A 22,207-nucleotide genomic window follows, 5' to 3' on the forward strand; every position below is an offset into this window, starting at 1 on the left:
AGCCCCAAAAGGTTCTTCAAAGAACATGTTAGAAGGTGGGTTTCACTCTAACTTTATGGAGTTACATCGTTAGGGTAAGTTAACCTAAAGTGGACACACTCCCATCAGTTTCTGAGACAACTGCCCAGACTTTGTAGACTGTTTAATAATGCTTATACCTCATCTTTATCAAATTATCCATTAAAGATACCAACTCAAAACCTACGTTCGTCTACATATGGGTTGTTTAAATTGTATCTAATTATATTCCCAGTATTACTTCATTAAATCTCTAGTAATCGATTATACACACATACATTTCATCATATTTTCATATATTCACAGAATCCATATAAAACGTAAGAAATTCTCAGGTAGTCACGACAACCATTCCATTTGCTTTTTCAAGGACTCTCCATAGCTACGAAGCAGCTCTCCATAAATACTCCCAGCAGAACAAAAAATAAACTTTTGTTTCCCAGACAATGACCATGGGATCCTCAACGGTTCTCTAACCTCCCAGAGACCACGGCAAAATCAAGCCTCCCAGGAACTATAGACCTTCCGCTGCTTTCTAAAATATTATCCAAATTTCAATCATCTGATTAAGCATATTTCTGTATGTTACTATCCAGACAACAGATTAAGACTCATTTCCACAGTCACACAACTCTCATATCACAGTCACACAACTCTCATATCACAGTCACACAACTCTCATTCCACAGTCACACAACTATCATAACACAGTGACACAATGCTATTCCCAAACATACCTAATCAATTAGTTGTTTTTCAACAATATTTTAACCTGCAGGAATATTTTCACATTTCTATCTCATGGTTAGTTCCTAGGATAATGCAACTCATACATTTACATCTTTCAATTCTTCTAAAATGGGGTCCAGGTTTAAAACAATTACAGGTGCACCTTACTATCTTACACTATATCATAAATGGTCTTAACTAGTAAACACAGATTCTAGTTTTCATCCAGTTCACACAGATAGCGGACCCTGTTTACACCTCCACACAGGAATAGACACCCAGATTCTACTGACTGGGCACTGTTTACACCTCCACACAGGAATACACACTCAGAGCCTCCTGACTGGGCCTTGTTTACACCTCCACACAGGAATACACACTCAGATCCTCCTGACTGGGCCCTGTTTACACCACACAGAAATACACACTCAGAGCCTACGAGGCTTTTCTAAAAACTCCACATTGCGTGTTTCGCTCACCTCTTTTAAAACTAGGTTTGAGATGTGGTATCCACTTGGCTCGCTGCCTCTCAGATCAAAGGTGGGTCCATCTGCTCCGTTCCCGAAGTGTGGTCTCCCTGAGATCCCAAGTTAGAGGGATCCCTCGTGCACCATTTACCCAGGTCACCAGGAGCGGTCACCAAGTCAAGATTCACATCCCCATCGCCAAATGTGGCGTTTAATTTCTTTAATATCAATTGAGGAGACAAACTTATCACACAAGTCAGAGTTAATCTTAAACTAAATCTTTATTCACTTATTAATAATATAGGGTGAATCAATTGAGTGCTCTATGACAATGGTGGCAATGGTGGCTGGTCGACGAATCACCCCCAGAAGATTTGTTGAGAGATGAATCACCCCCAGATGATTCGTTGAGAGATGAATCACCCCCAGATGAATCGTTGAGAGATGAATCACCCCCAGATGAATCGTTGAGAGCCCCAAGACATAAGTACAAAGGTCTTTTACAGCCAAGATACACCCCTTTCAATCTACATGACGAACAACAGATGTATAGAACGGGTCACAAGATTAAGATTTGTATGAAAGATACTTATAATTCACAGCAGACAGTATCTGCTGTAAAAACAGTACTCTTTGTGTAGAGACCAGGGTCTGGCCCTGAGGTCATCTCTCCCTGGTACCATATAGAACAGAAACATTAACTCATGCTCTGGAATGCAGTCTCTTTAGGTTTTATCACCCAAAATACATTGTAAATCTCCTGTCAGTGTTTTCTCCCAGAGGCCCATCCTCAGTAGAACACAGACACAACAGTTCTAAGAACCCTCTATTCTGTTGCATAAAACAACCATTTGATGCAATAAAAGTATTATAACATAATCTTGCAGTTTTGCTCTCAGTGTCCACTGAAAGTTGACTCGTAACAACAACTGGGACCTAAAAGACACCCACCATGAGACCCACTAAATCTGCCCAAGAAGAGGCAAATAAAAGAAAAACCCACACCAAACTTAAAGACAGGAAGCAAACCAAAAAGGTGGAGCAACTAAAGGTGTTGACTCTCCACATGTATCAAGACAACTGGAGCACTGGGCCAGACACTCTTAAATAGAACCTGGACCAGCTCAGGTGAAACACCTTCCCACTAACGAGATGGACAAGCCAGCACAGGTGTAACACATACTGACTAACGAGGTGACACCAATCAGTGCGTCCTACGTGCTAACGAGCTGTACGTGCTAAAGTCCAACCTCAAAACAATAATGGAAAAACCAAAGCCTGTAACACCTTCCCCCTTTACGACAACAAATATACACCAACAGAAAACAACTTCCATTTCACATTATAATCAACTACAATGCTTCACCTTCACCAATATAAACATGGTGTCTACTGGCTGTCAACAATTAAAAACAAGAAGAAAAAAAAAAGTAAAACTCACTAGCTTCTAGAACTCTCGTCTTCGTAAAACTCACTAGCTTCTAGAACTCTCGTCTTTCTAAAACTCACTAGCTTCTAGAACTCTTGTCTTCCTAAAACTAAATAGCTTCTAGAACTCTCATCCCCTTGGAACGAGCCCAAACAAAACTCATCTCCAATTCGGAAAAACGTGCAGTCAAAATAAATGGCAATGCACTGGCTAAATGCAAAACACAAAACTTTTTGACTGCCCAGCCTTGAGACAAACAGCAACCAAGTTGTCCTCACCACAGACATGTCTGATTTCAAGAGGAAACTCCTGCAATATCCGTAGTAACTTTTCACCTCACTGCAGAGCTTCTCTCTCTTTTCAGAGTTCACTAGATAGGCATGTTGTTGGATCAGGGCCCAGTCCCCAATGTCATGCTCTAGTACATTTGGTTTGGCACATCTGAGAATGAACCCTGATATTCTAAAAGCAGGGCAACAATGTCAATATAATTGTACCAAAAAATGGTCAGTTGGTTGCATAAATAATTATCATTACTAAATGTTTCATGAAATGTAAATATGAAATATTTGATTGCATAGTCTTATTTTCAACGTCTTTTCAATGACATTTTGCTAGGTGGGATATCCCCAATGTCAAAACACAGTTTTAAAATGTCCAAATCTAAACATAAAATGTACTATATACATAAACATCTGCCACAATAATCATATTACTTGTATTTTTAAAACAAGCATCTTATAAACTGCACAAGCACCAAAAACGCTGTTGTTTTGACAAGTAGCAATAAATCAATGATATCAATTAGGGGGGAAATCAGGTTGTACATGCCGTTGAAACTAACACAACTAAACAAAACACATGGAAATGGGAGATATATTTCACCTCACTGGTTAGAGGACAACCTGCAGAAGACAGTCGGCTACATTTTGGAGTGATGCATTTAAATTTCGGGGTCGCTAAACAAAGGAACGCAACACTTATTTGTCATAACTCATCGAAATCATGCTAAAATAATTTGTGTGACAGGAGGGAGATGAGATTGCACGTCCTGTTAAAACTAACAGCATAAAAACCACATGGAATCTGGGAATAATGTGTACATCCCTGGTTAGAGGACAATTTGTAGAAAACAGCTAGCTACATTTTGAAGTGTTGCATTTTGATTCAAGTGGGTCACCAACGTGGTAAGTGTAACACAGCTCTTTTTGTGTTAGTCACTTTTGGTTAAATCACGTAAATAGTAACTCTTTCAATTCAGAGCTTGGATTTTCCCCCTGAGGCGAATATACATATCATGCTGAAATCAATAGAACAGGGGACAAACGTTTAGGGTTCTACATTGTGACATCATTAAAATACTCCATCTATGTTAAAACATTCTACATTGTGACATTAACTCATTGATATCATGAAACAATTCCGTCATGTATGTATTTTCTAACATTGGATCAGAGATCTTTATTCAGACTATCTCTGGTCACAGCTATAAGATTTCTCTCCTGTGTGTATTCTCTGCTGTGCTATCAGGCCACTTGACTGAGTAAAACTCTTCCCACATTGACCACAGCTATAAGGTTTATCGCCTGTGTGTGTTCTCTGGAGTGATATCAGGTTGGTTGAATGAGTAAAACTCTTTCCACATTGAGAACAGCTATAAGATTTCTCTCCTGTGTGTGTTCTCTGGTGTGATATCAGGCTAGTTGACTGAGTAAACCTCTTCCCACATTTACTACAGCTATAAGATTTCTCTCCTGTGTGGATTCTCTGATGAATTTTAATGTCTGATGAGGAGGTGAATCTCTTCCCACAGTCAGAGCAGCAGTGAGTTCTCTTCCCTGTGGATCTCTGCAGGTGTTTCTTGAGGTGTTCTGATCTGGAGAGACTCTTCTCTGCCTCGTCAGCATCATGAGGTTGTTGAGGCTCCCCAGAGGATCCACGGTAGTCCCGTCTCTCTCCTGTGTGAACAACAAAGTCCGACAGATGGTTAAAGGCCCACAACAGCGGAAATCCACTGTAAAAGGTGATGCCAACAGCGTAGCCATGATGTTGTACAACAATTGACGTCTGTAATGAATGTTAAAATTACTTGACTATTGTCTTAAAATGAGCAAGAATAGTCATATTTTGTCTTGTTTTCACATTAGTAGTAACATCGATGATTGTAGGCTTGAGTTATTCATGTTGTTGAAACTCTAAGCAGTGTGCCAGACGACTTTAGGTCTCCAATATAGGCCCCTTTCTGTGTTTGCTAAAATTGCGGCACGAGGGCGATGCACATGCAATTTGGTTATAGAAACTCCTCCCTGCTAATGAGGAAACCACTAGTTATGGATGTAGTATATCTGGTAATGAGAAAACCACTAGTTATGGATGTAGTATATCTGCCTGGAGCAAAAATGGTGAGCAAAGACTTTAGTTTTTCAAAATGTATTCTGAATGTGAATGGTGGAAACTCAGGGGAGTAACCTCCATTTCCAGGTTGCTTATCAGTGCATTTCACACTACTTTGGATTATAATTGTAAGGCTCATTTGAATGTCCTGTTTAATATAATGTTTGCTACAGTATTATGAATTATGTGTAATTATCGAAGAACCGCGTTAATGACAGTATCCATTTGGGTGTTGTCAATAAAGTTAAGATTACATTTTTTATTTCACCTTTATTTAACCAGGTAGGCCAGCCGAGAACAAGTTCTCATTTACAACTGCGACCTGGCCAAGATAAAGCAAAGCAGTGGGACAAAAACAATAGTTACACGTGGGATAAACAAACGTACAGTCAATAACACAATAGAAAAATCTATATACAGTGTGTGCAAATGGAGAATGGAGGTAAGGCAATAAATAGGCCATAGTAGAGAAGTAATTACAATTTAACAAATTAACACTGGAGTGATAGATGTGCAGATGATGATGCGCAAGTAGAAATACTGGGCAAAAAAAGTAAATAAAAACATGGGGATGAGGTAGGCAGTTGGATGGGCTGTGTACAGATGGGCTGTGTACAGCTGCAGCAATTGGTAAACTGCTCAGATAGCTTAAGCTTAAAGTTAGTGAGGGAGATACAAGTCTCCAACTTCAGCGATTTTTGCAATTTGTTGCAGTCATTGGCAGCAGAGAACTGGAAGGAAAGGCGGCCAAAGTAGGTGTTGGCTTTTGGGGATGACCAGTGAGATATACCTCCTGGAGCGCGTGCTATGGGTGGGTGTTGCTATGGTGACCAGTGAGCTGAGTTAAGGCGTCCTATCAAAGACTTATAGATGACCTGGAGCCAGTGGGTTTGGCGACAAATATGTAGCAAGGGCTAGCCGACGAGAGCATACAGGTCGCAAAGATCGGTAGGATAGTCCGTTTTACGAGGCTATGTTTGGCAGCGTGAGTGAAGGAGGCTTTGTTGCAAAATAGGAAGCCAATTCTAGATATCATTTTGGATTGGAGATGCTTAATATTACTCTGGAGAGTTTACAGTCTAGCCAGACACCTAGGTATTTATAGTTGTCCACATATTCTAAGTCAGAACCGTCCGGGTGGTGGGTGCAGGCAGCAATCGGTTGAAGACCATACATTTAGTTTTACTAGCGTTTAAGAGCAGTTGGAGGCCACGGAAGAAGTGTTCTATGGCATTGAAGCTCGTTTGGAGGTTTGTTAACACATTGTCCAAAGAAGGGCCAGATGTATACAGAATGGTGTCGTCTGCGTAAAGGTGGATCATGGAATCACCCGCAGCAAGAGCAATATCGTTGGTATATACAGAGAAAAGAGTCGGCTCGAGAATTGAACCCTGTGGTACCCCCATAGAGACTGCCAGAGGTCCGGACAACAGGCCCTCTGATTTGACACACTGAAGTCTATCTGAGAAGTAGTTGGTGAACCAGGCGAGTCAATCATTTGAGAAACCAAGGCTGTTGAGTCTGCCGATAAGAATTCGGTGATTGACAGAGTCGAAAGCCTTGGCCAGGTCGATGAAGACGGCTGCACAGTACTGTCTTTTATCGATGGCGGTTATGATATCATTTAGTACCTTGAGCGTGGCTGAGGTGCACCCATGACCAGCTCAGAAAGCGGATTGCATAGCGGAGAAGCTACGGTGGGATTCGAAATGGTCAGTGATCTGTTAGTTAACTTGGCTTTCGAAGACTTTAGAAAGGCAGGGAAGGATGGATATAGGCCTGTAACAGTTTGGGTTTAGAGTGTCACCCCCTTTGAAGAGGGGGATGACCGCAGAAGCGTTCCAATCTTTAGGAATCTTGGACGATACGAAAGAGAGGTTGAACAGACTAGTAATAGGGGTTGCAACAATGGCGGCGGATAATTTTAGAAAGTGAGGGTCCAGATTGTCTAGCCCAGATGATTTGTACAGGTCCAGGTTTTGCAACTCTTTCAGAATATCAGCTATCTGGATTTGGGTGAAGGAGAAGTGGGGGAGGCTTGGGCAAGTAGCAGTGGGGGGATGCGGAGCTGTTGGCCGGGGTTGGGGTAGCCAGGAGGAAAGCATGGCCAGCCGTGGAGAAATGCTTATTGAAATTTTCGATTATTATGGATTTATCGGTGGTGACAGTGTTACCTAGCCTCAGTGCAGTGGGCAGCTGGGAGGAGGTGCTCTTGTTCTCCATGGACTTTACAGTGTCCCAAAAGTTTTTGGAGTTAGAACTACAGGATGCAAATTTCTGTTTGAAAAAGCTAGCCTTTGCTTTCCTAACTGACTGCGTGTATTGGTTCCTGACTTCCCTGAACAGTTGCATAAAGCGGGGACTATTCAATGCTATTGCATTCGCCACATTATGTTTTTGTGCTGGTCAAGGGCAGTCAGGTCTATAACTGTTCTTAGTTAAAAAAAAATTAAACGGGACATGCTTATTTAAGATGGTGAGGAAATTACTTTTAAAGAACGACCAGGCATCCTTTACTGACGGGATGAAGTCAATATCCTTCCAGGAGACCAGGGCCAGGTCGATTAGAAAGGCCTGCTTGCAGAAGTGTTTTAGGGAGCGTTTGACAGTGATGAGGGGTGGTCGTTTGACCGCAGACCCATAACGGATGCAGGCAATGAGGCAGTGATCGCTGAGATCCTGATTGAAAACAGCAGAGGTGTATTTGAAGGGCAAGTTGTTCAGGATAATATCTATGAGGGTGCCCATGTTTACGGATTTAGGGTTGTACCTGGTGGGTTCCTTGATAAATTGTGTGAGATTGAGGGCATCTAGCTTGGATTGTAGGACGGCCGGGGTGTTAAGCATTTCCCAGGTTAGGTCACCTAACAGAACAAACTCTGAAGATAGATGGGGGCAATCAATTCACATATGGTGTCCAGGGCACAGCTGGGAGCTGAGGGGGATCTGTAACAGGCGGCAACTGTGAGAGACTTATTTCTGGGGAGATTCATTTTTTTAATTAGAAGCTCGAACTGTTTGGGCATAGACCTGGAAAGTATGACAGAACTTTGCAGGTCATCTCTGCAGTAGATTGCAACTCCTCCACTTTTGGCATCTCTATCGTGACGGAAAATGTTGTAGTTGGGGATGGACATTTCAGAATTTCTGTTGGCCTTCCAAAGCCAGGACTCCGACATGGCAAGGACAACAAGAGGAGTAGGATGAGGGTACGGCTAAAGGCTATCAAGACTGGTCGTCTAGTGCATTGGGAACAGAAAATAAAAGGAGAGGATTTCTGGGCGTGGTAGGATAGACTCAAGCCATAATGTACAGACAGGGAGTATAGTAGGATGCGGGTACAGTGGAGGTAAACCTAGGCGTAGAGTGACGATAAGAGAAGTTGCATCTCTGGAGGCACCAGTTATGCTAAGTGAGGTCACCGCATGTGTGGGAGGTGGGACAAAAGAGTTCTCTGAGGCATGTTGAATTGGACTAGGGGCTCCGCAGTAAAATAAAACAATGATAACTACCCTAAACAACAGTATTCAAGGCATATTTACATTAGAGAGAGACATAAAGCGAGCCGTAAAGCAATCACAGGTGTTGATTGGGAAAGCTAGCTAAGACAACAATGGGGTAAGACAACAGTTAATCAGCTAAGACAACAACAGGTAAAATGGCGATGAATGGGCAGAGAGGGTCAGTTAACTACACACAGGGCCTGAGTTCGAGGCTGGGGCCGACAGATAAACAAAATAAACAAAATGGAGTACCGTGATTAATGAATAGTTCAGCAGGCATCAGCTATGTAGCCAAGTGATTATAGGGTCCAGTGAACAGCAATATATGAAACAGGGAACACGTTAGGTAGTCATTACTACGCTAGACAGGAGATGCGCCTGGATCGAGGCAAACTGGTGCTAGCTTCGGGACAAGGGCGTTAGCCGCTATAGCCACTCTGGTGCAAAGGTCCAGAGCTTACGGCAGGAATCCGGTGGCTAACAATGACTAAATAGCTAGCAGCTAATTAGCTGGCTAGCTTCTGTTGGAGGTTCTAGCTATAAGGTCTAAAAAATAGCAGATCCGTATCACATTGGGTGAGGCAGGTTGCCGGTAGGTATATTTAATTTAAACATGGAAAAAGAGATTGAAATATATTGCAATATATACAAAAAGACGAAAAAAACAACATTTACAACAAACACCTCATACTGCTACATAGACCTTAGGCAAATACATTTAAACAAGATTTTTCACAATTCCTGATATTTAATCCTAGTAAAAATTCCCTGTCTTAGCTCATTTTGGATCACCACTTTATTTAACTTCTCTAGGGCCGGCGGGAGGAAATCGTCCCACCTACGTAACAGCCAGTGGAATCCTGTGGCGCGTTATTCAAATACCTTAGAAATGCTATTACTTCAATTTCTCAACCATATGACTATTTTACACCATTTTAAAGACAAGATTCTCGTTAATCTAACCACACTGTCTGATTTCAAAAAGGCTTTACGACGAAAGCAAAACATTAGATTATGTCAGCAGAGTACCCAGCCAGAAATAATCAGACACCCATTTTTTAAGCTAGCATATAATGTCACAAAAACCCAGAAGACAGCTAAATGCAGCACTAACCTTTGATGATCTTCATCAGATGACACACCTAGGACATTATGTTATACAATACATGCATGTTTTGTTCAATCAAGTTCATATTTATATCAAAAACCAGCTTTTTACATTAGCATGTGACGTTCAGAACTAGCATACCGGTGAATTTACTAAATTACTCACGATAAACGTTCACAAAAAGCATAACAATTATTTAAAGAATTATAGATACAGAACTCCTCTATGCACTTGATATGTCCGATTTTAAAATAGCTTTTCGGTGAAAGCACATTTTGCAATATTCTAAGTAGATAGCCCGGCATCACAGGGCTAGCTATTTAGACACCCAGCAAGTTTAGCACTCACCAAAGTCAGATTTACTATAAGAAAAATGTTATTACCTTAGGTGTTCTTCGTCAGAATGCACTCCCAGGACTTCTACTTCAATAACAAATGTTGGTTTGGTCCCAAATAATCCATTGTTATATCCAAATAGCGGCGTTTTGTTCGTGCGTTCAAGACACTATCCGAAAGGGTAAAGAAGGGTGACGAGCATGGCGCATTTCGTGACAAAAAAATTCTAAATATTCCATTACCGTACTTCGAGGCATGTCAACCGCTGTTTAAAATCCATTTTTATGCCATTTTTCTCGTAAAAAAGCGATAATATTCTGACCGGGAATCTCCATTTAGGTAAACAGACAAAAGAAAATAAAGCATGGGGTCGACTCGGGCACGCGCCTAAGCCCATTGTCCTCTGATCGGCCACTTGCCAAAAGCGATAATGTGTTTCAGCCAGAGGCTGCCTCGATATCATTCAGCTTTTTCCCGGGCTCTGAGAGCCTATGGGAGCCGTAGGAAGTGTCATGTTACAGCAAAGATCCTCAGTCTTCAATAAAAAGAGCCAAGATGAACAACAACTTGTCAGACAGGCCACTTCCCATATAGAATCCTCTCAGGTTTTTGCCTGCCATATGAGTTCTGTTATACTCACAGACACCATTCAAACAGTTTTAGAAACTTTAGGGTGTTTTCTATACAATGCCAATAATTATATGCATATTCTAGTTACTGGGCAGGAGTAATAACCAGATTAAATCGGGTACGTTTTTTATCCGGCCGTGTCAATACTGCAGTCAGAAAAACACTCAATTAGTACATTTACATTTTAGTCATTTAGCAGACGCTCTTATCCAGAGCGAGTTACAGTAGTGAATGCATACATTTCATACATTTCTTTCTCCGTACTGGTCCCCCGTGGGAATCGAACCCACAACCCTGGCGTTGCAAACACCATGCTCTACCAACTGAGCCACACGGGACTTAGTATTTGGTAGCATTGTCTTTAAATTGTTTAACTTGGGTCAAACGTTTCGGGTAGCTTTCCACAAGCTTCCCACAATAAGTTGGGTGAATTTTGGCCGATTCCTCCTGACAGAGTTGGTTTAACTGAGTCAGGATGTAGGCCTCCTTGCTCGCACACGCTTTTTCAGTTCTGCCCACAAATGTTCTATAGGATTGAGGTTAGGACTTTGTGATTGTCACTCCAATACCTTGACTTTGTTGTCCTTAACTCTTACATCTAGACGTTCCGCTAGCGGAACACCTGCTCCAATATCCAATGATGGGCGTGGCGCGAAATACAAAGTCCTCGAAAATCCGAAAACTTCCATTTTTCAAACATATGACTATTTTACACCATTTTAAAGACAAGACTCTCCTTTATCTAACCACACTGTCCGATTACAAAAAGGCTTTACAGCGAAAGCAAAACATTAGATTATGTCAGCAGAGTACCCAGCCAGAAATAATCAGACACCCATTTTTCAAGCTAGCATATAATGTCACAAAAAACAAAACCACAGCTAAATGCAGCACTAACCTTTGATGATCTTCATCAGATGACACTCCTAGGACATTATGTTATACAATACATGCATGTTTTGTTCAATCAAGTTCATATTTATATCAAAAACCAGCTTTTTACATTTGCATGTGATGTTCAGAACTAGCATACCCACCGAACACTTCCGGTGAATTTACTAAATTACTCACGATAAACGTTCACAAAAAGCATAACAATTATTTAAAGAATTATAGATACAGAACTCCTTTATGCAATCGCGGTGTCCGATTTTAAAATATATTTTCGGTGAAAGCACATTTTGCAATATTCTGAGTAGATAGGCCGGCCATCATGGCTAGCTATTTTGACACCCACCAAGTTTGGTACTCACCAATCTCAGAATTACTATAAGAAAAATTGGATTACCTTTGCTGTTCTTTGTCAGAATGCACTCCCAGAACTTCTACTTCAACCACAAATGTTGTTTTGCTTCTAAATAATCCATAGTTATGTTCAAATATCTTCCGTTTTGTTTGTGCGTTCAGGTCCCAATCCGAACGGTGACGCGCGGACGCATGTCGTGACAAAAAATTCTAAATATTCCATTACCGTACTTTGAAGCATGTCAAATGCTGTTTAAAATCAATTTTTATGCTATTTTTCTCGTAAAATAGCGATAATATTCCGACCGGGAGACCTTGTTTTCGTTCAAAGGCTGAAAGAAAAACATGGCCACTTCTCGGGGCCGCGCATCTCCTGTCTCTGAGCCACCAGCCTGATCACTCACAAACAACGCTCCTGTACCTAGCCCAGAGACAGCAGAGATCTCATTCCACTTTCTGGCGCCTTCAGAGAGCCTATGGGAGCCTTAGAAATTGTCACGTTACAGCAGAGATCCTGTATTTTCGACAGAGATGCCACAGAAGCACAAGAAATGGTCAGAGAGGGCACTTCCTGTATGGAATCTTCTCAGGTTTTGGCCTGCCATATGAGTTCTGTTATACTCCCAGACACCATTCAAACAGTTTTATAAACTTTAGAGTGTTTTCTATCCAAATCTACCAATTATATGCATATTCTCGTTTCTGGAAAAGAGTAGTAACCAGTTTAAATCGGGTATGTTTTTTATCCGGCGTGAAAATACTGCCCCCTACCCTAGAGAGGTTTTAAATGAGCCGTAGTAAACATGTTTTATTCGCACTAATCAGTCAACACATTCCTGTCTTTGTATATCTCAATATAATAGTATTATTTAATTAAATCCATTTAAAATAATCTTTGTCTGAAAATAAAATATGATCCTCAGCTACGTTTCCCTCCAGTCAGCAGACGACGATGTGCGTCTTTCAGGCGATGCTGCCAGTGTGACGTATAATCTAGTGGACGGAACGGATCAACAGCAATGAGTCAACCACCTTGGTAGCCAACAGCCGAAACATTTACACTGTTTCTGTGCATATTTGCCTCTGTGTTTTAAATATACTTCTGACGTCTAGTTAATTGCCCCCATTTAAATGTTATAGGTACATTGTAAGTCAACTAGCTGGCGTGATAAGTTAGCCTAGCACTAAACAAGTCGCTCATGCTAACTAGCTAGCTAGCTAACATCCCCGACCATGAGCTCACTGATGTATTCCCCCCTGCTAAAGAAGAGGTCTGTTGGACGGAGAAAGAGGGTCTGGGGCTGAACATTGTCGTGAAAGATGAGAAGGAAGAGGAGGATGTTACAGTAAAACAAGAAGTAGAGGGTGAGGCTGTTACAGTGAAAGAAGAAGAGAAAGACGTTTCAGTGAAAGAAGAGAAAGAGGAGGATGTTACAGTAAAACAAGAGGTAGAGGGTGAGGCTGTTACAGTGAAAGAAGAAGATAAAGACGTTACAGTGAAAGAAGCGGAAGAGGTGTTCAGAGTGAAAGAGGAGGAGGATGTTACAGTTAAAGAAGAGGAGGAAGAGAAAGAGGAGGATGCAGTTTTTTGATTGAAGAAGGAGAAAGAGGGAGAGATAACGGTCATATTGACAGAGGAGTCAGGAGATCTGATGACCATCAGTAAGTACTGTCTTAAAAACGGGCTCCAAAGTTTTTGAACGAATGTGTTGTTTTAAAGCAGCATGCTACTGAAATTCTATACTTGAAAATGTTTTTCTATACTATAGGAATTTATGTTATAATATAATGTTAAAGCTAAATTTTAAAATGGGTGATTAATGCCCTGAATGCTGATTGGCTGACAGCCGTGGTATATCAGGCCATATACCACGGCTATGACAAAACGTATTTTTACTGTTATAATTACGTTGGTAACCAGTTTATAATAGCAATAAGACACCTCAGTGATATATGGCCAATATATCATGGCTAAGGGCTGTATCCAGGCACTCTGTGTTGTGTTGTGCATAAGGACAGTCTTTAACCATGCTATATTCAATCAATCAATCAATCAAATTTATTTTTATATAGCCCTTCGTACATCAGCTGATATCTCAAAGTGCTGTACAGAAACCCAGCCTAAAACCCCAAACAGCAAGCAAAGCATGTGAAAGAAGCACGGTGGCTAGGAAAAACTCCCTAGGAAAAACTCCCTAGAAAGGCCAAAAACCTAGGAAGAAACCTAGAGAGGAACCAGGCTATGAGGGGTGGCCAGTCCTCTTCTGGCTGTGCAGGGTGGATATTATAACAGAACATGGTCAAGATGTTAAAATGTTCATAAATGACCAGCATGGTCAAATAATAATAATCATAGTAGTTGTCGAGGGTGCAACAAGCACGTCCGGTGAACAGGTCAGGGTTCCATAGCCGCAGGCAGAACAGTTGAAACTGGAGCAGCAGCACGGCCAGGTGGACTGGGGACAGCAAGGAGTCATCATACCAGGTAGTCCTGAGGCATGGTCCTAGGGCTCAGGTCCTCCGAGAGAAAGACAGAAAGAGAGAAAGAGAGAGCATATTTAAATTCACACAGGACACCGGATAAGACAAGAGAAATACTCCAGATGTAACAGACTGACCCTAGCCCCCCGACACATAAACTACTGCAGCATAAATACTGGAGGCTGAGACAGGAGGGATCAGAAGACACTGTGGCCCCATCCGATGATACCCCCGGACAGGGCCAAACAGGCAGGATATAACCCCACCCACTTTGCCAAAGCACAGCCCCCACACCACTAGAGGGATGTCTCCAACCACCAACTTACCGTCCTAAGACAAGGCCGAGTATAGCCCACAACGATCTCCGCCATGGCACAACCCAAGGGGGGGCGCCAACCCAGACAGGAAGACCACGTCAGTGACTCAACCCACTCAAGTGACGCACCCCTCCCATGGACGTCATGGAAGAACACCAGTAAGCCAGTGACTCAGCCCCTGTAAAAGGGTTAGAGGCAGAGAATCCCAGTGGAAAGAGGGGAACCGGCAAGGCAGAGACAGCAAGGGCGGTTCGTTGCTCCAGCCTTTCCGTTCACCTTCACACTCCTGGGCCAGACTATACTTAATCATAGGACCTACTGAAGAGATAAGTCTTCAGTAAAGACTTAAAGGTTGAGACTGAGTCTGCGTCTCTCACATTGGTAGGCAGACCATTCCATAAAAATGGAGCTCTATAGGAGAAAGCCCTACCTCCAGCCGTTTGCTTAGAAATTCTAGGGACAATTAGGAGGCCTACGTCTTGTAACCGTAGCGTACGTGTAGGTATGTACGGCAGGACCAAATCGGAAAGATAGGTAGGAGCAAGCCCATGTAATGCTTTGTAGGTTAGCAGTAAAACCTTGAAATCAGCCCTTGCCTTAACAGGAAGCCAGTGTAGGGAGGCTAGCACTGGAGTAATATGATCAAATTTTTTGGTTCTAGTCAGGATTCTAGCAGCCGTATTTAGCACATATTGGCCGTATACCACACTTCCTCTGGCCTTATTGCTTAACTGTAACATGTGTATACCATCAGAGTCCCTCCCACCACAAATTCACAACTTAATTGTCTCACAGAATGGCAAACAAGTTATAAATGAAACGTTTGACGTGTGTCTATTGTAGGCCTTGCGTAGAGTGTGTATACTCGCAAAAAGCAGATTTCTAAATAATGTTGGAGAAATACATAAAATAAGAAGCATTATTGACATGAAATGGACAGTGGTTTTGGGGAGACTGAACATATTAGCAAACGTCTGTGAGTTTGTAAGTCTTCAAACAAAGGACCTATTTTGAAGGAAAGGTGTGTATAAACAAAAATATATAATTTAGAGAAGATAGTAATGTCCATTATTACTTTAGAGATGAAGTGGGACACCAACAAAACGTTATTAACAATGGATCAACTGCAGCCTATAACATTGACTGAAAAAGTTAGTAATATCTATTATTATAGATCTCTGCTCAGCCTATAAACATGACATTATCTATTATTATAGAGCTCTGCTCAGCCTATAAACATGACATTATCTATTATTATAGAGCTCTGATCAGCCTAAAAACATGACATTATCTATTATTATAGAGCTCTGTTCAGCCTGTAAACATGACATTATCTATTATTATAGAGCTCTGCTCAGCCTATAAACATTACATTATCTATTATTATAGAGCTCTGTTCAGCCTATAAACATGACATTATCTATTATTATAGAGCTCTGTTCAGCCTATAAACATGACATTATCTATTATTATAGAGCTCTGTTCAGCCTAAAATATGACATTATCTATTATTATAGAGCTCTGTTCAGCCTGTAAACATGACATTATCTATTATTATAGAGCTCTGCTCAGCCTATAAACATGACATTATCTATTATTATAGAGCTCTGTTCAGCCTATAAACATGACATTATCTATTATTATAGAGCTCTGTTCAGCCTATAAACATGACATTATCTATTATTATAGAGCTCTGTTCAGCCTAAAATATGACATTATCTATTATTATAGAGCTCTGTTCAGCCTGTAAACATGACATTATCTATTATTATAGAGCTCTGCTCAGCCTATAAACATGACATTATCTATTATTATAGAGCTCTGTTCAGCCTATAAACATGACATTATCTATTATTATAGAGCTCTGTTCAGCCTATAAACATGAAATGATCTATTATTATAGAGCTCTGCTCAGCCTGACACATGACATTCCCTGAGAAATTAGATTTGGAGCTCTACATCATTTGTTTTTAAATCTCAACGTCACCAAGTTTATTATTAATTATCTAATGTTGTGAAAACTGACCTCAGGTTATTGAGGGATCTATTCTAGATTAAACCTCATAGGAAAACAATTTTATTTAATGCAGGTTTCATTCAGGACTCTCTGTTTAACTAAATAATCTGTTTGTCTTTGGCAGGAGAGAGACCAGACTCTGACAGCAGGAAGAGTTCCTCAGAGGAAACAGACCCGGAGACGCCTAACCAACACCACTGTTCCCAGTGTGGAAAGAGTTTTAGGTGGTTAGGGAGCCTGAAAATGCATGAGAGAACACATACAGGAGAAAAGCCCTACCACTGTTCCCACTGTGGAAAGAATTTTACTCAGTTAGGGGCCCTGGTTGGGCATGAGAGAACACACATGGGAGAGAAGCCTTATCACTGTTCCCACTGTGGAAAGAGTTTTAGGTGGTTAGTGAGCCTGAAAACGCATGAGAGAACACACACAGGCGAAAAGCCTTTCCAATGTTCCCAGTGTGAAAGGAGTTTTAGGTGGTCAGGGAGTCTGAAAAAGCATGAGGGAATACACACAGGAGAAAAGCCTTTCCAACATACTAATACACAGGAGGAGAAGACATACCACTGTTCTCATTGTGAAAATACATTTTCCCAGTCAGAGGACCTGAAATCACACGAGAGAATAGAGAAGCTGTGTTCTGACTTGTGTTTTTGACAGAGAATTTGTCCACGGACAGGATTCATAGGGCCAGGGTGTCCGCTATGGACACCTGGAAAAAATCAGCAGTGGACATTTCTGAACGTTTTTCCAACAGACCTGTACATCCATGAATGGATTTCTATAATGTGTAACTATTTCTGATGTAGGTATTGTTTAATAAATGTACTATGTTAGGTATATTTATCTGTCGTTTTATTTCAACAGATTTTACTGATGCTATTAGATTGCTGGGTGGGGGGAGTTTTATATATACAGTGCCTTCAGAAAGTATTCACACCCCTTGACTTGTCCCACATTTCGTTGTGTTACAGCCTAAATTGAAAATGTATTTTTATTTATTTTTATTTCACCTGTTAACCAGGTAGGCTGGTTGAGAATAAGTTCTCATTTGCAACTGCGACCTGGCCAAGATAAAGGAAAGCAGTTCAACACATACAACAACACAGAGTTACACATGGAATAAACAAACATACAATCAATTATACAGTAGAAAAATCTATATACAGCATGTGCAAATGATGTTGGATAAGAGAGGTTAGGCAATAAATAGGCCATGGTGGCGAAGTAATTACAATATAGCAAATAAACACTGGAATGGTAGGGTGTGCAGAAGATGAATGTGCAAGTAGAGATACTGGGGTTAAATGGATTCAATACCCCATAATGTCAAAGTGGAATTATGTTTTTGGAAATGTTTACAAATTTAATTAAAAGCCTAAATAAGTTCAGGAGTAAAGATTTTGCTTAACAAGTCACATAATAAGTTGCATGGACTCACTGTGTGCAATAATAATGTTTAACATGATTTTTGAATGAATACCTCCTCTCTGTACCCCACACATACAATTATCTGTATTGTCCCTCAGTCGAGCAGTGAATTTCAATCACAGATTCAACCACAAAGACCAGGGAGGTTTTCCAACGCCTCGCAAAGAAGGGCACCTATTGGTAGATGCGTAAAAAAAAGCAGACATTGAATATCCCTTTGAGCATGGTGAAGTTATTAATTATACTTTAGATGGTGTATCAATATACTCAGTCCCTAACTCAGTTGCTGGAGAGGAAGGAAACCGCTCAGGGATTTCACCATGAGGCCAATGGTGACTTTAAAATAGTTACAGTGTTTAATGGTTGTGATATGAGAGAACTGCAGATGGATCAACAACATTGTAGTTACTCCACAATATTAACCTAATTGACAGAGTGAAAAGAAGGAAGCCTGTACAGAAATAAAAATATTCCAAAACATGCATCCTGTTTGCAATAAGGCAGTAAAGTAATACTGCAAAAAAATGTGTTGAAGAAATTACCTTTAAATCCTGAATACAAAGTGTTATGTTTAGGGCAAATCCAACACATCACTGACTACCACTCTTCATATTTTCAAGCATGGTGGTGGCTGCATCATGTTATGGGTATGCTTGTCATTGGCGTCACTAGAGTCGTCACTACAGTCCCTGGTTCTAATCCAGGCTGTATCACAACCGGCTGTGATCGGAAGTCCCATAGGGCGGCGCACAATTGGCCCAGCGTCGTCCAAGTTAGGGGAGGGTTTGGCCGGCCGGGAGTCCTTGTCCCTTGTGGCAGTTAGCATGCACGCTGACTTCGGTCGCCAGCTGGACAGTGTTTCCTCCGACACATTGTTGTGGCTGGCTTCCGGGTTAAACGAGCAGTGTGTCAAGATGTGCAGTGCGGCTTGGCAGGGTCGTGTTTCGGAGGACACATGGAACTCGACCTACGCCTCTCCCCCGAGTCCTTAGGGGAGTTGCAATTGGATATCATGAAATTGGTGAGAAAAAGGGGTAAAGGTACAACAACAAAAAATAGATATATATTTATACACTCGTACTGAAATTAGATTTTTTGATGACCTGGCAGATGTGTAAAACCATGTAAACACCTGCAAGACTTCGGTTAGAAGTGAATCACCTGCCTGAACATCCTAAGAAGCACACAGAGACCTGCATTTTGAAGTCGCTTTAATAATACTTGTGAAAACTGACTTCAGGTGATTGAGGGATCTAGTCGAGATTAAACATCGTAGGAAGTTTTATCATGTGGAGGTTTCATTCAGGTCTCTGTTTAATTAATTAAATAATCTGTTTCTCTTTGACAGGAGAGAGACCAGACTCTCCTTCTGACAGCAGGAAGAGTCCTTCAGAGGAACCAGACCCTGAGACGTCCAAACCAGCAGGACGACATCACTGCTCCCAGTGTGGAAAGTGTTTTACTCAGTTAGGGAGCCTGAGAACACATAAGAGAATACACACAGAAGAGAAGCCTTACCACTGCTCCTTGTGCGGAAAGAGTTTTAGATGGTTAGGGAGCGTGGAAAGGCATTAGAGGACACACACAGGAGAAAAGCCTTTCCAATGTTCGCATTGTGGAAAGAGTTGTACACAGTTAGGGAGCCTGAAGGAGCATGAGAGAATACACACAGGAGAAAAGCCTTACCAATGTTCCCATTGTGGAAAGCATTTTGCCCATTTAGGAAACCTGAACCAACATGAGAGGACACACACAGAAAAAAGACGCACCACTGCTCCCACTGTGGAAAGAGATTTACCCGGTTAAGGTACCTGAAAGAGCATGAAAGAATACATACAAATACACAACAGGAGAAGACATACCACTGCTCTCATTGTGGAAAGACATTTTCCCAGTCAGAGGACCTGAAATCACATGAGAGAATAGAGAGGCTGTGTTCTGACTTGTGTTTTTGACTGAAAATTTGTGATTTTGTTTGGACTGTCAGGCGTGAGTTCACTTTGTGTAATGTTAGTGCACTATTTTTTTATTGCGATTAATCCATTGTCTGAGAGCGTTGAAAATACACTGAAAACATCCAAAATACATCCTGTATACTGTTAAAATCTACAATGCCATGTAAAAACAAGATGACATTGAGGTTAAATAAAGGGTGCTTTACCAATGTAACATATTTTGACACGTCCACTGTGGGGCTCTGTAGAGTCATAATATCCATAATAACTACAGGTCAAACAGGGAAATGGTTCACATCGTTTTTCCACCATTCATTTTTCCCATAGGGCTGTGTTTTGTTTAGGCTCACCGTGGTGTGACGTTTTGATAACCATGTAAATCTCTCTAGGACAAGGTGACTGAGGACACACAGTGTGTTGTGAATGTATTGTAATGTTTTTAAAATGGTATAACTGCCTTTATTTTAGCTGGACCCCAGGAAGAGTAGCTGCTGCCTTGGCAGGAACTAATGGGGATCCATAATAAACCCCCAGGAAGAGTAGCTGCTGCCTTGGCAGGAACTAATGGGGATCCATAATAAATACAAAAACTTGTATCAATATATTTGTCTTTCTTTACTCTCGGATTCAAAAATGCTAATTAGCATCAAAGTAGACGACATGCAAGACTACAAATCCCTGCAAGCTCCTGCATGTCATCTCTAGCCGACACCTTTCACAGAACAGTTCACTGAATTGTCCATTGAAATACATTTTGACAATTTAATCATTGCTACATTAAGGCCTGATTGGTGGAGTGCTGCAGAGATGTTTGTCCTTCTGGAAGGTTCTCCCATCTCCACAGAGGAACTCTGGAGCTCTGTCAGAGTGAACATCGGGTTCTTGTTCACCACCCTGACCAAGGCCCTTCTCCCCCTATTTCTCAGTTTGGCTGGGTGTCCAGCTCTAGGAAGAGTCTTGGTGGTTCCAAACTTCTTCCATTTAAGAATGATGGAGGCATCTTTGTTCTTGGGGACCTTCAATGCTGAAGACATTTTTTGGTACCCTTCCACAGATCTGTGCCTCGACACAATCCTGTCTCAGAGCTCTATGGACAATTCCTTTGGACCTCATGGCTTGGTTTTTGCTCTGACATGCATTGTAAACTGTGGGACCTTACATAGACAGATGTGTGCCTTTCAAATCATGTCCAATCAATTGCATTTACCACAGGTGGACTCCAATCAAGTTGTAGAAACATCTCAAGGATGATTAATGGAATCAGGATGCATCTGAGCTCAATTTCGAGTCTCATAGCAAAAGGTCTGAATACCTAAGTAAATACATTTGCAAAAATCTCTAAAAACCTGTTTTCACTTTGTCATTATGGGGTATTGTGTGTAGATTGATGAGGGGGAAAAAAGATTACATTTTAGAATAAGGCTGTAACGTAACAAAATGTGGAAAATGTGAAGGGGTCTGAATACTTTACTTTTCTACCGCAGTTTTGTACATGATCAAATCAAATGAAAGTTTATACACTGTCATGTGATACGTGATATAGAAAAGTCCAATCTTAGGAGAGTTCATGGGAGGCACTATACTGTGTGTCTGCAGGTGTCTATCTGGTCAAAACCACTGATACAGGAGCCCCTCCACCTTCTGGTGGGATGGATCATGTCTAGAGAGAAACCTAGATTCAAAAACTTAGATTTGTGTGTATTGGGTATATGTTGTGAAATTGTTAGATATTACTTGTTAGATATTACTGCACTGTCGGAGCTAGAAACGCAAGCATTTCGCTACACCCACAATAATATATGCTAAACATGTGTATGTGACCAATAAAATGTGATTTAATTTGAAATAAATGTCCTATTTATCAAAGGTGCTGTTGGCTGGGGTCAAAATGACTACAAAGGATTTGAATTTGCTAAAAGTCCATGTTGACACAGAAACACTAAACCATGATTTAGATTTACTAACAACAGGTTGATTGACAAAGTCATGATGGCGATGTGCGTCTTTTAGGTTCAGGCGATGCTGCCAGTGTGACGTCTAATCTAGTGGACGGGACGCTCCTTCAACAACAAACAGCTAGTCAGACACCTCGGTAGCTTTCTAGCAAACATAGCTACAACATTCACGCTCTTTACACTGTTTTGGTG

At 41.2% G+C, this 22,207-nt stretch overlaps 1 long non-coding RNA gene across 1 annotated transcript; it reads left to right on the forward strand.

Annotated features, from left to right (window-relative positions):
- Nucleotides 1-12,816: 12,816 nt before the first annotated feature.
- Nucleotides 12,817-17,514, forward strand: LOC123732552 (uncharacterized). Its single transcript, XR_006763219.1, has 2 exons — nucleotides 12,817-13,521; nucleotides 16,799-17,514. It is a non-coding gene; the product is annotated as an uncharacterized lncRNA (long non-coding RNA).
- Nucleotides 17,515-22,207: the final 4,693 nt, after the last annotated feature.

The sequence above is a fragment of the Salmo salar genome, chromosome ssa02 (genome assembly GCF_905237065.1).
Source record: "Salmo salar chromosome ssa02, Ssal_v3.1, whole genome shotgun sequence".
Taxonomy (NCBI): Eukaryota; Metazoa; Chordata; class Actinopteri; order Salmoniformes; family Salmonidae; genus Salmo; species Salmo salar.